This window comes from Schistocerca cancellata, chromosome 6, assembly GCF_023864275.1.
Source record: "Schistocerca cancellata isolate TAMUIC-IGC-003103 chromosome 6, iqSchCanc2.1, whole genome shotgun sequence".
NCBI lineage: Eukaryota > Metazoa > Arthropoda > Insecta > Orthoptera > Acrididae > Schistocerca > Schistocerca cancellata.
The window spans coordinates 466,450,210-466,463,001 of record NC_064631.1 but is presented as its reverse complement, the minus strand read 5'-3'; positions in this window follow the sequence as shown (position 1 = coordinate 466,463,001).

Sequence of the window (12,792 nt, the reverse complement as noted above, 5' to 3'; positions counted from 1 at the left end):
ACTGATGGATCGACAAGTCGTAAATCTACACTGTTTAAATTAGTACAACATTTAAAGGTTTCCAATACACCCAAGATTTATTGGTGCAACACTGTATATGGAGTACATGAAATGATTACATTTACATATGTCGCGCAAGCAGTTCGGTGGTACCAGGTATTGACCTGTGCTGAAACATCCATATTAATACGGGGTGCAGCCTCCTTGAGAGGCAGTGCAGGCGCTGACTCTGGCAATCAGACGATTGTACAGGTGATGATCACTGACCTGGGATACATTATGCCTCACCTTCTCGTCCTGTTCATGCAGTTCTGTAAGAGTTGTTAGTTGACGAGTCGCACGAGCTACTTCTCGTCCCATCATATCCCACACATGCTCGATTGTAGAAAAGATCGGAGATCATGCTGACTTATCCTGCTGGAACAACACGTCACCCTCCTATTACAAGAATGGTAAAAGAATCAGTCTAACAATGTTCTGCACGTGCTGCGCGTTGGTTAGCGTCCCCTCCAGAAATACAAGAGGTGAACAGGAGTTGTAGCTTATTGCATCCCAGACCATAAGACCTGGGATGGGGCCAATGTGTTTTGGACGAATGCATTCCACAAGACAGTGCTCACCAGGTCTACTTCGTATGTGCAAAAAACCATCTGCTTTCATCACTAAAGACCACGACGCGCCATTCCATCTTCCAAGTGACACTCTGAGGGCACCAGTCCACCTGTCCATGTCGATGTTGCGGCGTGATTGGCAGACGGACTTGAGGCGTGCGTGTCTGAAGTCCCACAGCTAATAACCGGTTTGCAATACGTTTGGACACGGAAGTCCTCTTATACGTGCAGTGGTAGCTGTACGATGGCACTGCCGTCCTCACAATATGGCAATCTCGGAGGGCGTCTGTGCTGTATGGGCGTCCAGAACTTCGTTTATAGTTGTGAGGCCGGCCGGAGTGGCCGAGCGGTTCTAGGTGCTACAGTCAGGAACCGCGCTACCGCTACGGTCGCAGGTTCGAATCCTGCCTCGGGCATGGATGTGGGTGATGTCCTTAGGTTTGTTAGGTTTAAGTAGTTCTAAGTTCTAGGGGACTGATGACCTGAGAAGTTAAGTCCCATAGCGCTCAGAGCCATTTGAACCAACAGTTGGGAGAATGGTCACGTGACCACTCAAACCAGCATCGTTGCACAACTGACACAGCAATTCCAGCTTGTGTGCTTCGAATACAAAACTGTCTGCTGATTCTTCTAAAACCAAACTAAGGGAGGCACAGAGGGAAGGAGGTTGTAGCGTCAGGAACATTTACAGTACTCACGAAACTGGGCTCAATTGGAAAGCTTTGCTAGGAAAACTTTTGCTTCACGTCGTGCGTTAGCAGCGTCTGATCCTCAGCAAGGATCGTATTACTGTTTCAGCTTCTGCTAATGCTACTGGTAGCCACGGATTGCCTATACTCGTCGTTGGTAAAAGTAAGAAACCGCGTGGTTTCAAACACGTCAATTTGTATGCTATGCCTGCAGTTTACAGCTCATAGAAGAGCGCCTGGACGAGTAGCACGATTTTCACGGAATTGTGAATGGAAGTTTTTGATCCCTCTAAGCAAGCTCATCTGTTAAGGAATGGCGAGAGCGTCAAAACATTGCTATTCCTTGACATTGCATCAATCATCAATCACGTGATATCTTAAACGGAAAGAACTAGCTCATAGTTTCATGCTTCTACGATCTTATGTAATCTCTTTACTACACCCCACGGATCAAGTCGTTAGTGAGATCTTCCGACACACATGTACCTCAGATAGTTCGGAAAATCGACACTCTACGGTACCTCCTTATTGCTGGCATTATCCCGTGCCTTCACGGGTTCGGAATGTTAATCCGGATTTGGCAGTGTTAGTGGTAGAGAGTGGGTGGCTGCCTCTTCCGTCGCTTGGATTATTTTCTCTCATACATAAAAATGTTGATGTTAATTTTTTAAATTATTTTGTTCTTTGGAATTTAATTGAAGCTATTTGCTTAATATTATCTGGAATTTGCTCGCGGTATGAAAGATAATGTCCTAAGTATTCAGGTAATTCCCATGTAATTATCAGTGCTGTCATTAAGTGGCATTTCCTTGTAGTAATTGCTCTCTGAAGCTCAGTGAAATTATTCTTCTAATGCTCCACACTCCACAGTGAAGTTCGCCGTAGGCCAGAACTACGAAAGAAATTGGATTCCTCGCAATAGAATGTTTGAAAGTTGTGTATGCAATGACACTACTCGAGATTGAAATATGGTAGTACTAGGGTTGGATAAAAATTAATGGCAACATAATTCATGTCAGACTTTATTGACAGACGTTCACCATATTACATGCCTTAAATACAATCGACCCTCATCTCTGTCACCCTCCCTCACCCATGTTGAATGCGCTGTACGCAGTGAAGGCGCCATAACAAGGACCGCCTTCTGGCACGGATGATGTCTTCTCTTGTGTTGTAGCAAGTGCCACGAAGAGGCTCCTCCATTTTGGCGAACAGGCTGTAATCTTACGGACAAATATCGGATGAATATGGTGGATGTTCCAGTATCTCCCACCCCCAGTACGCAGGACCTCCTGCACGGGGTCCGCAGCTCGTGGTCCAGTGGATAGCTTCGGTTGCCACTGGATCACGGGGTCCCGGGTTCGATTCCAGGCCGGGTTGGGGATTTTCTCTGACCGGAAACTGGGCGCTTGTGTTGTACTCATCATTTCATCATCATCATCATCATCATCATCCGTGACATTTGCTAGATCAGACTGTAAAAATTGGAGTGTGAAAAGAAATTGGACTTCATGCGTGCGCTGACGACAGCGCAGTTGAGCGCCCCACGAACAAAACAACATCATCATCATCCTGCATGGGGTTCGCAGTGTACCGCTGTACATTTTCGCGAAGAATGGTGGGATGCAGTGCCAGAAGATACCATCGCTAACTTCTCAGTGTGGGCCGACGATGATGTCGCAAGCAATTACAGTAGTAAGCTGCTGTGATCATCTGCCCCGGCTTTACAACGTGGTGTTCCCAACCCATGGATATCGTGAACCAGAATTACTATCACTTTGGTACCATCTTGTCACGGCGCATGCTCTACGGGCCAGGAGCATTTCTAATCGCAATTCGCACGAACGAGTGCAGGTTTCATCCATAGTGATCATCCTTCTGAAGGAGCTCTCACCCTCTCTGTGGCAGCGATTGAGTAATTCCTCTACAACTGCATAACGATACCTATGTTGAACGTCGGTCATTGCATGCAGTACCCAGCGCGAGAGAAGACATCGACAGACATCGACAGAGATAGACGCGTTGACGGTGTACGACGCCATACATGTGTGTGGAGGAAGGTGATCGAAATGCGTGGTGACTATATTGAGGTCATGTAAGACGGTGAACGTCTGTCAATAAAGTCTGTAATGAGTTCATAACTGTGCTGCCACTACTTTGTATCCAACCCCTGTGTTATGCGTCCAAGGCAAGTCTCAAAACGACGGAAAACACTTTTGCAGTGAACAAAATTTCTTCCAGCAAAGATCTGACCGTTCGAAGGTTCGTGGATTTTCTACCAAAACTCATCCGTCCGAACGTATGGGCAAAACGTCGGGATTCATATACACAGTATCAGTCGCGTGAAAATATCGTAATTACCTTCTCAAGTTAAACAACGATGTGTTTTTCCTTACTCTTCTTATACAACAATAATTAGCGTTCGTGTGTAGCTAATTTAGAGTTTTCAAGTCACTAAATTTTAGAATTTCAAAATATCACAAAACGGCTGACTTCCGAAAACAGACTCCATTGGCGTCTCATACAGAATTCAGTAAAGGTCCATCCAGTCGGGCAATTAACTCCAGAGTGAGTTATTTCGTTTCCTGTCCATCTAGTCGGATTATTGACACCATAATGAGCTACTTAGTTTCCTTCATAGTTTATCTGCAAAATACAGAGATAAGCACTGTGTGCATAGCTACTCTCCCCCAGTCAATTAGAAATCACCCGTTATGTAATATTTTTGGTTGAGTTTCACGCGGCTTGCGCGTCACCTGTCTGTTCCATATAGTTTACATTCTCCCCACTGTATCGCCAGAAGCATGTTATTTTCATGACTGTAAAAAACTGACGATTTCAGCGTTTTGATATGTAAATCAAACCCACGTAATATTTTTTGAGTGAATATTGAAAGATAAGACAAATGATTCATTCATACTGAAACTCTAACACTTTTACTTTGGTAGTTTGGGATTTCACAGAAGTCTTTATTTAAAAGTACTGTAAAAACAAGCTGTAAGTCGTCGTTAGTGTTGCTGTGTGGAATGCGTGCAAACTATCGTGACCGCAGTATATTGCTTTACAGACAAGTTTATGCGAATAGTTGCACCGGGTCGCGAAGTTTTTACACGGAGATGCAAACGCTGTTGGGAAATGGGACAGCGAGTCCTCCTGAGATACTTTGTTGGAAATTAAACAATTTCTCCGGTGTACGGAAGTTAGATGACGACAAGAAGTTTACCGTCTTCTGGCAATATCTTACGCGGCGTTCCTCGACCCACATCCGTGGCGCACGTCCCGGGGAGCCATTCGGGGCCATCAGCTTACGTAATTCTTGCTCGGAGTAATCTCTCCGTCGACATAAACGCACGCCGTAAAAAAACTTTCCCAGCGCTGCCGACGCCAACGGCCGAGATGAAAGATTCAGTGTGTAGGCACACAGCCCTAGGGAGTGCATCCTCGGGTCGAAGTAGGCCACCGGCGTGAGAGAGCGCAGGGAAGGCGCGTCAGAGCGCGCTTGTATTTCGGGCGGAGGTACCGCGAGGCGCACAGGGGGCCCCTCTGTGCGGCCGCCGCTGCTCCCGCGAGCCTTCAAACAGCGCTACGTGTCCGCCTGGGCCGGACACCGGTGTTTGCACGTAGGTCGGCAAACAGCGCCGAGCGACACACGTGGCACACTTCCGGAGCGAGCCGCACGTGCCGCGCCAGCCGGCTGTCCGCAGCAGCCGCCGCCTCCCAGCTGGAAGAGAGGGCGCTAGCTTAAACCAGTTACTACTGTCCGAGTCAGTTACACGTCGTGGCGGCGAGTCATAAGCTAGCATCCAAATCAGTCGTCAATCACGTTTTGAAAGGGTCACTGACCTCAATGATCGGCTGATTGTGACGAGTGTATAGTTCTAAAATTACAGGCACGGCAGTAGTTGAAAGGTGGCTACACTGGGTCACAGCGCCAGAGATTGCGTCAAAGATTATTATTCCGCCGCATGCACTGGATGCAGTAGTAGTTCAGAGGATCATACAATGAAGGCTTTCACGGCCGGATGGTACTGTTGTTGATAATTCTTCCGGGTTATATGGCCGTGGTCCATGGAATACTTCTATTCCTAACGCTTCGTCCAATACTACGTTGGACATCCTCAGAGGTATGGCTGGTCCTGTTGAGTCTTGCCGACTGATGAGTCGGGCGTCGGAGAGCGGCCTAAATACCGAGGAAAGTGGGCGTGGTCTAGCTTGCACATAGTAGCAGAGAGAAAACTAGTCAAAGATAAAATGTAACTATCGATAATATGACGGACTAATATCGATAGTTAAATTTTGTCTTTGACTAGTTTTCTCTCTGCTACTATGTGCAAGCTAGTCCACGCCCACTTTCCTTGGTATTTAGGCCGCTCTCCGACGCCCTACTCGTCAGTCGGCAGGACTCAACAGGACGAACCATACCTCTGAGGATGTCCAACGCAGTATTGGACGAAACGTTAGGAATAGAAGTATTCCATGGCCATATAACCCGGAAGAATTATCAACAACAGTTCAGAGGATGTCGAGAGCAGTCGTTGTTCTGTTGGGCGAGAGAGTAGACGATCTGAGTGTTGACTGAAATGTTGCTCAGTTCGGTTGGTGTAATGTATGGATGGAAGAAGATGCATTTGTCAGAATATATTTGAGAAAGGAGATGGGCTTTTCATTTATGATTCTGGTTTAATGGAATATTTTCGTCAATATATAATGAGGTAAAAAGGTATTACAGCTTTCTTTAATAATAATCCCTCTTGCTCACAGGCACAGTCAACAAATTATCTGGCTCGTGTTCATTTATTAGACTTGTAATTCTGGTTTCTATGTGCAATTATAGTATTTCTGGTTTTTCAATTAGTTCATTGTAAATGGTGTTTTAAAATATTTTGTCGTATTGAGAAAGAACCGAGCCAGATGCATGTTCGTTGAGTCATACTAACACACATAGAACAGTTACACTTGTGCTTTGTTATTTCGTAGCTTTTATAGTTGCAAGGTACTTAATTAATTAACTGTGTTAATGGAAATTCCTTGTCATTCTTTATTTTTATTATATGCAGTCAGATTGCATGCTAATACTAGTCAGGGTCAACCGGTTACGAGACTTCGTAACCGGTCACACAGCTAGTAAAATTATTGCATTTATTCATTAATATTAGTCATTTCTTTTTAATTAAGACCCCTTGCATAGTGTCAATTTCAAATGGTTCAAATGGTTCTAAGAACTAAGGGACCTAACATCTGAGGTCGTCATTTCCCTAGACTTAGAACTAAGTAAACCTAACTAACCTAAGGACATCCCACACATACTTGCCCGCGGCAGCATTCGAACCAGCGACCGTAGCAGTCGCGTGGTTCCGGACTGAAGCGCCTAGAACAGCTCGGCCACAGGGGCCGGCTATTGTCAACTCTCTAAAATGAAATAAGCCATTTTTTACCATTTGAGCATATCTTTCTTTCAGCAACCGTACATAAGTTTCACTTGAGAAGTAACACAACTAACCAGTTGCAAATAATTGTTTAATACATTTACCTGTGTTTCGACACATCTAAGGATACCTTCTTCAGAATGAAAATTTAAAAGCCCTATAAAATAAAAAATAAAAAAGTAAGTTTGACACAAACATTAACGAAGATGAAAAATGTCGTAACATAGAAAGGTTACTCACACAAAGTTACACAGAGAGAAGGCAATAGTCAAAGCTTAGAGCAGACATGCTCCAGTCTAAAATTAAAAGCGTTCCAGTTTTTACAAGGAACTTTAGACTAAACGGCCCAGTTGTTTACATTGATGGTACGAAAACAAGACGCGAGTTGCGCACCCTATCGGGCGCGGACGTGACTGATACCCATTTGGGACATTATAGCACAAATAATCGAATTAAACAACAGTTCGTTATTTAAAAATTTTGAAGTATGAGAGCTTAATGTATGTTTCAAAATACAGAGTAATCAAGTAAATGAACTACAACTAAGAACCACTTTTTACGCTTTACTGAAATGTTAATTACGTAAAGTCCGCCGGCCGGAGCGGCCGAGTGGTTCTAGGCGCTACAGTGTTGAACCGCGCAACCGCTACGGTCGCAGTTTCCAATCCTGCCTCGGGCATGGATGTGTGTGATGTCCTTAGGTTAGTTAGGTTTAAGTAGTTCTAAGTTCTAGGGGACTAATGTCCTCAGAAGTTAAGTCCCATAGTGCTCAGAGCCATTTCAACCATTTTGAACGTAAAGTTCAGAACATTCTGGAATGTTTACACAAATAGCTGCACAGTCCCAAAAAATCTGCGTGAAGGAAGCTTTAATAGTACACATCTACATGAGATTTGGAAAAAAAATATTTTTCGGGACTAGAGGCATGAAAACGCAGTAAAAAATAAAGAAATCAAAAACCTGCGAGCAGTGCATCAAAACCATTGAAAAATTTTTTGTTACGTAATTATAACTGTTCGTTCAGGGCGAGGCCATTGTTCTTAGTAACATTCTTGAAAATCTCCAGCTCTTCGAGTACGTCGAGCCTATGACATTTCTTTTTCCTGCGTAAAATGGATATTTCTTCAACACTTTACGGTTTCTGATCGTAAATTAACAGATGAACATCAAAAGTAGGTTAGTGCCTCTTTTGCTATATGTGTCCACAAAAACGCCGAAATAAAACAAGTCATTTTACTGTGCAGTTTTATTTTTGCAGTAATCATTCTGTGTAAGGTATTTCCGAGATGGAGATAATGTTTACAAAAATGCAATGACGTAGTTGTTGTTAGATAGCTCTAACTTTATGAAGAACAATTTGGTCAAATATTATACACAGACAAGCCAAACGATAATCAACATTGATATTATTTTCATGTCCTTTTTTGTTCTTTGAAATCAAGTTCGTGAAATATATTTTACTCGGGTTGATTCATGTCAGGTACGTAATTCAGTTTGAGACAACTGCAGGGAAAAACTGTTCCACAGGATTTTGCATCATAATGAAATGCGTCTCCGACGTTTCATTTTAAGGATTTTAATGGCCATAAAAATGTATAGATATTCAAAAAGTATGGCTTCTGGAAACCACGAAAGAATAAAAATGTAGAGATGTGCCTTATCCATCTCATTGGAGAAATGGTTTCTGGATGCATCTTTAATTCGGATGCGGTTATAACAAATTGAGATTTTATTACTATGATACACATATAAACTATCAAGACATTTTTACCTGAACGTCTTGATGCAAAAATATGTTTAAATGAACATTTTCCTGTCTGTTTCTTTCGTACAAATTCCTTCTTCTCACAATAAAAATATAAATTCTCTTTCTGCTTGATACTTAAAGAACAAAAATCAGAATATCTTCACTGTAATATTACATTATTTCTTACACTGAGGCAACTACTGTACTGAGCAGAAGCTCACTGTTTCTCTCGTCAGTTCAGTCACGGGCATTGGTTATTGCAACTGTGAACTGTGTGCCTTCTGATTCATCCTGCATAAATCAAAGTCTGCTTTACTTAGAACAGCTTCCTTCATTATTGTGAAGCTGCAACACTTTGTTGTGTTTCTAGTAAGGTTCTCAACTCTTCATATTTCGTAGTTATCCTTTTGGTGTTGTGTGTCTGATGCTGACGAGCCGGTAGCACCCACCTAAGTGCACTTCTAACCTCGTATTGAAAACGGAAGTAGTAACAAAGTGTCATTAACCTGTCGATCCTTGTCCTTGCGGCAAATGAACAAAATGTACTTGATAAAGGTTTTAAATTCGCTCGTTTCTATCTCCCATCACAAAAAGAAATACATGTAATGAATGTACCAGATGCTGAATACTTTTTAGCTGAAGAAAGTACTGCAAAACATTCAGGTGCTCATACACTCAAGAAAAGAACAACATTTGAGTCTAATACTGCAAAACCTACAGATCTGAACTCCAAGATGTTTATAAAGAAATCATATCAGCATGATATCGTTGTCACAAAATAAAACAAAGATTACTATATTGTGCTTTTGAACAAGCGAGATTATTTGAAAAGAAATTTCGATGGTTTTCTGACAACCATGGCCTTCTAAGCCCTTCCCAAAGACCCTGGTAAGTTATCCGGAGATGAGATTAAATGTGTAACAAATTCTTTCAAAAGTGTAGTTTCTACTTTTGAAACAAACCTGATTACTAATATTACCCTTGTAGTGCACAGACAGTAGAGACATAGAAACCTGCATCAGCATGGCGTACCCTTCTATCCAGTTGTATCGTCATTGACAGCTCCACACAGATAAGCAAATTGGACAAGTTAATTGATAGTAAGATAAAATTCAAGCCAAAGAATTGTCTTTCAATCTAAAATAAAAATGTACTCATCTCAAATACCGCTAAATTATCGTACTTTCATGTCTGCAGCTTGATTCACAACATACAAGAAGGGCAATTGTTTAATCTTCTGACGGAGTTGATGTACAGACCTAATGTCAACCCTGTGGAAGCGAATAACTTGAGACTGGCGCAAAACTACGTCCAGTTAAAAGAGACTATATATAAAGGTAAGAGGAAAAGGACATTGAGGATGTGTTACATGAGGATTAGCATGGCTTTAGGAAAGGCAAGCCACCAGAGTAGCTGTTCTGACATTGCGGTTAGTAATGGAAGCAAGACTAAAGAAAGATCAAGACACTTTCACAGGATTTGTTGAGCTGGGAAAAGCGATCGACAATGTCAAATGGTACAAGATGTTCGAAATTTTGAGAAAAATAGTATAGGGGTACGATATAGGGGAACAAGGGTAATATACAATAGGTACAAGAACCAAGAGCGAACAACAAGAGTGGAAGACCAAGAATAAAGTACTCGACTTAAAAAGGTTGTGAGAAGGGTTCCAGTCTTTCGCCCCTACTGCCCCTTGTACATCGAAAAAGCCGTGACAGAAAAAGAAGAAAAATTCGAGTGAAATTAAAATTCAAGGTGAAAGGCTATCAGTGATGAGATTCGTTCATGTCACTGGTGTCCTCAGTGAAAGTGAAAAAGGATTACAGGATCACCGTGCGGAGTAGCCGAGCGGTCTCAGACGTCTTGTCACGGTCCGCGCGGCTCCACCCAACGGAGGTTCGAGTCCTCCCTCGCGCAGGGATGTGTGTGTCGTCCTTAGGGCAAGTTAGTTTAAGTTTGATTAAGTAGGGTGTAAGCTTAGGGACCGATGACCTCAGCAGTTCGATCCCATAAGACCATACCACAAATTTCCATTTACAGGATCTGCTGAACCGAATGAATAGTCTAATTAGTACGGAAAATAGACTGAGAGAAAATCGAAGAAAGACGAATGCTATGAGAAATAGCGGAAATGATAACAACGAGAAACTTAACATCAGATTGGTCATTACGAAGTAGATGAAGTTAAGGAAGACTGCTATCCACACAGCAAAATAACCCATGATGGATGGCGAAAGGAGGACATAAAAAGCACATTATCGCTAGCTAGAGAAGAGAAGGGTACTAGTATCAAACATAGGCACTAACTTGGGAAAGAAATTTCTGAGAATGTGCGTTTGGAGTATAGTATTGCATGGTAATGAAACATCGGCGATGGGGAAACTGGAAAAGAAGAGATCCGAAGCATTTGAGATGTTGTGCTACAAAGACTGTTGAAAATTAGATGGACTGATAAGGTAAGGAATGAGGGGGTTCTGCGTGGAATCGGACAGGAAAGGAATGTATGCAAAACACTGACAAGGAGAAGGACAGGACGGTAGGACATCTGTTAAGACGTCACGGAATAACGTTCGTGGTACTAGGGGGAGCTAAAGAGGGTAAAATCTTTAGAGGAAGACAGAGATTGGAATTCATCCAGCAAATAATAGAAGACGTAGGTGCAAGTGCTACTCTGATATGAAGAGGTTGTCACAGGAGATGAATTCTTGGTGGGCCACATCAGATCAGTCAGAATGATAACTCAGAATAAAAGGGGGGGGGGGGGGGGCGTTGCTTCTTCGCCACTTCTAGCTGAAATATTCATGTGCTCAAGGGTAATTTTGGCAACATTTCTTGAATAAAGAGCCTTTGCATGCAGATATGAAGATTAGGTAATTTGTATGTGATCAGACACTAAAAGAAAGGTAAAAAGTGTTCGTAAGTGGTTTAGAGAGTTTGCAGCTGGTCGGACTGAAATTCACGACGAACAAAGGAGCGAGAGACGTCAATTTATGAGGAGACAGTGTTGTGGGTTGAGCAAAGCATGCGTGAAGATCGGCGTATCACCCTGGATGATCTCTGCACGTTGGTTCCTGAGGTTTCCCGAAGCACCGCTCACAGAATTTTAGCGGAAACATTGAACTACCGGAAGGTGTGCGCAAGATGGGTGCCACTTACGCTGACTGAGAGGACCACATGCGGCAACGAGTTGATGCTTTCCGCGCATTTCTTCACCGCTTTGCAGCCGAACAGGACAACTTTCTGGACTCAATTGTCACGGGTGACGAAACCTGGGCATACCACTTTACCTGAGACAAAACAACAATCACGCCAGTTCATAACTTTCTGAACAGCATGGCGGTGAGCTGGTATGACATGGGCATACAAAAACTGCCGCAGCTTATACAAAAATGCATCGACAGAAATTGTTATTTTGTCGAAAAATAGCTAAATGTTCAAGATGAAAACTGATGTAAACCGTTGTAGAAATAAAAAAGTCTATGTACTTATAAAAAAATAGGAGACCTTACTTTTGGGATTACCCTCGTAAATTGCATTTGCTATATACTGTGAATTTTACCTACCATTATTTGCACTTAACCATTATGGGCAATTTTTGTGTTACACATATTACAAGCAGTGTTTCAGACTTCATTATTCAACTAGCCGCGAAGATAAGTAAACCTTTTAAAATCATTTGTATGGCTTTGTTGCTAATTTGTTGGAGTCTTGTAGAACCTTCGTTCTCCTGTCTTGCTACCTGATTCCGTGGCATAGCTGTGTAATAGTGGCAGGGAGAAATTATCTTAGCGGTGTACTGCAGCAGAAGCTGTTTCACGTACTCACAAAGTCGGCCTACCGTAGAAAGAGTGGCAACTCGGCCTCCACAACAATAGCGACGAGGCCATTACAAAACTGGCAACAAGGGTTTACAAAAAATTTACTTAAAGTAATTCAGTGTAACATAACAAGATTATATCACCAATTGATTCCATGGTTATTTGCACTGTTTAAATTTAAGTCGATCATTCCTGTTGCGTTATATGACTAAAATCCGACAGGAATTTCTGCTGCTAGTGATTATGGGTCTACCTCAACCTGTTTCCGAACGAACATTGGGAAGGTAGTTGCATGCAGTGGATATATGGAGTTGTGGATGCATGCAGTGGTCATCTGGAGTTCGGGATCTCGCAACAGGTTATTGTTCACAGCGTCGTACAAAGCCACCGACATCAGTTGACAAAACAGCACACAAACTGATACGTCTTCGAAGTCTTTCGTGACAGAGTCCTTGGATAAAAAATTCTCGGTTAACTTGCTCTGTCAAATTCGCATAAAAC